This window comes from Lolium rigidum, chromosome 7 (genome assembly GCF_022539505.1).
Source record: "Lolium rigidum isolate FL_2022 chromosome 7, APGP_CSIRO_Lrig_0.1, whole genome shotgun sequence".
Taxonomy (NCBI): Eukaryota; Viridiplantae; Streptophyta; class Magnoliopsida; order Poales; family Poaceae; genus Lolium; species Lolium rigidum.
The window spans coordinates 91,580,856-91,585,333 of NC_061514.1; positions in this window are offsets into that span (position 1 = coordinate 91,580,856).

Sequence of the window (4,478 nt, forward strand, 5' to 3'; positions counted from 1 at the left end):
CTAGTATTTTCTTCGAGAAGGAAGATGCGAGTGAAGCAGCGGCAGAACAAGGAGGAGTCGAGTAGTTATCAAATATTAGCTTGGAAAAGAAAGGCCCGGGATCAATGAAAAGCACGAAGGGAAATTTCATTACTTGCTAGAATATTTACATGGGTATTACAAAAGAAAGTTCTCCGGGAGGACTAAGTGAGTAATTGTCGCCAAGGCTAAAATGGCGACAAGAGCAAAAGAAACGAAAAGGAAACAAGGAGGCATGCAACTAGACCTCCGGCCTCGAGGAGCTAGGAGTCGAAGTTGGCTTGATCCCGAGATACGCCAAGATTTTCTTCGTATTGGGCTTGGCCGCCTTAATCGGTGACTTCCATCTCGATCGTTCTATCCGATCGGTGTCGCCAACCTTCATCCAATCTAGAGTCACGTTGGCTGTCGGCAACCGGAGCAACGGTATTTTCAACGACCACCTTCATATTTTCATGGCGCATCTTCAGTCCAAGGTCTTCCGATGAATTGAAAAGCTTGGCAAGGTCAAGGAAAGTCGAAGGTTCCTCTTTCTTTGGGAAGAAGTAGGGGAACAACGCCGACAAACCCGCACTGGCATTGGCCACGCCTTCACGAATTTCGCGCCCATGCAATTCCAAAAGAGAGAGTGCGTCAAGGAGAGGGTCATTGACGGGATTCTCCAGATCAAAATCCTGGTCTGTTTGGGCTGCCACGTGAGACAAAACATTAGTCGAGAATCAAGATACAGGAAATGCAACAAAATAGAAGAAATTGAGGATATTACTCAGCGTACGTCGACTTTGCGACTTCAAACGCTTGATGATCCCTTGTTCACGTGCAGCTCTGTGCAGATTTTTGCTCGTGTAAGGCAGACTCAGCATCTTTGAGCCTTTGCTGCAATTCTTCGACACTAGCGGCATTTGCTTTGGCATCATCAGCTTCAGCTCTAGCTTCGCTAGCGGCAAGTTCAGCTTTCTTGCGAGCCGTCTCACTTTGCTCGAGTTTCCGAGCAAGTGTCTCGGCACGTTTGTTAGCCTCCGCAAGTTTTTCCGTTGAGATGTGGAAAAGAAAGAGAAGAAAGATCAAAAATAGCGACGAGCAGCGAGGAGTAAAAAACCAAGGAAAAACAGCAAGTATAAAAGTTGTTACCTTCGGCTCTGCGGCATACTCGCGGTACCCAATAAATTGGGACCCGATGCGGATAAGATCCTTGATCATAGGCTGTCAAAGAAGAAGAAAAGAAGGGGAAAACTTCGGCATTACAAAAAGTAAGGGTCCACAAGCAAAATAGAAGAAATATAGATCTCGATAAACTTACATCATCCAAGAGGCTGCGACGAAGAGCTGCTCAATTGAGGAGGAGGCTCAACGATCATTTCAACCCTTGCCCTTTTTGGCGAAGGGACAAGGGGGCTTGAAGGAAGAGTAGATATATCAACATCCTGTTGAGGAGGCGACGATTCTTCTCCTTCAACAGGTTTCTCTGAAATAACTAAAGTATGTGACGTGCTCGTCCGAGGAGCTACGTCACGAGTTGGTACTTCTTCCTCGTCATCACTGCAAGTAAGGAGCAATAGTATAAAAAGCAAGACAAGGAAAAACTTCGATTACGAAATAAAGAGGAAGCCGAGGAACTTACGAGGCGACGAGGGATGCAACATAAGGATCATAAGTTGCCTTCGGAGGAGAAGGAACAACTTCTTCGGCTTTGGAAGTGCCGGAATCTTCGACATCGTTCCTCTTCCTTTTCCTTTGTGGGGAAACAGCGGGAGGAGGAGATTGGACTGACGTGGTGTCCTCGGAAGATCCCGCGGACTTTCGAGAATCCACGGGATCATTCACAAAGGACGGAGCTTCTTGATTCTCGTCAGTAACAATGCCCATTTCTTCGACTTCTCCATCCTCAGGAAGAGGAGGAAGGGAAGCCATAGCAGGGTGATTCTACAAGAAAATAGCGACAAAGGGAAAAATAGAGAGATATCAATATAATGAGATGCAGGGAAAATTCACAATAAGATAAAATTCGAGAAGACTAAATACCTCGGGGAGAGGATTGCTGGAGTTGTAGGGTGCCACGCGACAGGAGGAAGGAATAGGATCCTTCTTACTCAGCGAGGTAATTCTTCGAATAAGCTTCTCCAAGTCCTTCACAGAAAGATCATTGGAGAGCCTATTGGCGTCATTGGCACCAGAGTACGTCCAAAGGGGATTTTTGCGAGCCTGAAGAGGCTGCACTCTATCCTAAGAAAATAGGCAGTGATTTGGACACCAGATAACTCCTTGCCTCGAGTATTTTGAAGTTGATGAATACGGGACATAAGAGCTTCTGTCGCCTTTTTCTCTTCTTCGGAAGCTTCGGCGTCCCAGGAGTAGCGGCGTTGAATCTTCGCGTTTCCGTCGAAGGGAACTATGTTGTGTTCCACGGAATTGGCGCTTTCTTCGTGTATATAGAGCCACCTCTTGCGCCATCCTTGGACCGAGTCGGGAAATTTGACGTCGAAATAATCGACATCGGTTCGGACACAGATAACTACGCCACCTATGTTGTAGGTAGCGTTGTGCGCGCCATTGCGGCGAAGGCAGAAAATGCGCTTCCAAAGAGCCCAATTGGGAGCGACTCCAAGGAAGCATTCACAAAGAGTGATAAAAATAGAAATATGAAGGATCGAGTTGGGAGTCGGCTGGTGCAACCGAATCCCGTAAACAAAGAGAAGACCGCGGAGGAAATCATGGATTGGGGGAGAGAGGCCACGGATGAGATGATCAACAAAACTAACCCGATACTCCATTGGAGGGTTGGGATAGCTTTCTTCGCTGGGAAAGCGGATGGCGTCTTCCTTCTTCATAAGGCCAAGACTTTTCATCGAGGTTGACGTCTTGATTGGAGATTTTAGATCTCTCCCACTCAAGATCTTCGGCAGCCATCGCGGATTACGGAGTGCTTGTGGCGAGTCGAGCGCGCGCGCGGTGGCATCAACGTCAATGGGCGAGCAATGTATGCGAGTGCGGGAAATCGGAGAGAGTTGGGCGCGAGGGAAAGTTTTGCGAAGAGGAACAGGTGAGCGGCGCAAGCGAGGGATGAACGGAGGTTGAAGACAGGTTTATATAAGAATTGGGTGAAGCGAGTGTGCCGTTGGATGAGGAAATCGTGTGGTGAGAATAGATCTTCTAGACACAAGGGCAAACAAGTATTTTTACGAGAGATAGGCGTTACCGTACGTGCGCCGGAAAAGCGGAGGACGTGTGTCCCCCACTTACACGACGTGTCAACGTGGTGGAAACAATGGACCCACAAGGCAGAAAAAACTCGGCCATTAATAGAGTTGAAGAAAATTTGCCAAGGGAAAATATGTCGACAAGAAAAATAAAAGGAAAATGGCGACAGGATGAGTTATTTGCATACTTCGGGAGCCTTTGGTCAAGAACAAGTTTTTGCCCAAATGCTCGGGGCTACTTCGAAAAAGTAAAGTTTCGACTATGGCAAATATAGAAATTGTGGGAGCCTACAACCAAGCACAAGTTCTTGGCTGTAGCCTCGGGGGCTACTCCCATCGGGAGCGCTGTTCGCGCACCCGAGAAATAAAAAAAAAAAAGGAAAGAAAAGAAGAAGAAGAGAAAAGAGTTCATATTGAGAAGTAATGACAATATAGTGACAAGGTGGATTAAAATGTTGAGCCTACAACCAAGCACAAGTTCTTGGCTGTAGCCTCGGGGGCTACTCCCATCGGGAACGCTGTTCGCGTGCCCGATGAAATATAAAAAGGAAAAAAGGAAAAGAAAGATAGAACAACAAGAGAGTATATTTCGAGTTATAATTAACTCTACATATACTCCCATCGGGAGATTAATATAAGTCATATTTGACTCGATAAAATGTGCCATTCCAACAGTCGGAAAAGCACTCGACAATATATTCTCGGAACGCCAAAGTTGCGATCAATTTCGAATGCCGCAAATTTGCGAAGGTAAGACCCCGGATCTATTCTGCCGGGCGTGGCATCGCCAAAGACTGCGCTCTGCTACTTTTATCCGTATCAACGGATACGAAGAAAAATCCTAACGGACGCGTTAGGTACTCGATAAATTTGGCTGGGACTCGACGGAATGGTAAGACCTTAAGCGGCACCTGTCGAAGTTTACACCGGTATCCCGAGATCATGTCCGGGGACGTGATTTTGAAGTAGGTTTTTGCGGATTGCCACTAGAGCGGTTAACTAGTACCCGATCCGTCAGATGAACTAGCCCCAACTACCAATATCCCTGTACAATATAGAATTTTATAAGAACAAGTATAAAAGTTAAAGCTTTCGAGTAAAAATAAACAGTGGAGATTTTCCCTGACTCTATGATTCAAGCAAAATCTCGGGGGCTACTGACATAGGCATCCCAAATGGGCCTGCCGAATATAGTACCCGGGGTTTATTGAAGGCCCACTACCCGAAGAATAAGAAGATTCGGAAGACCAAGATGTATTTAAG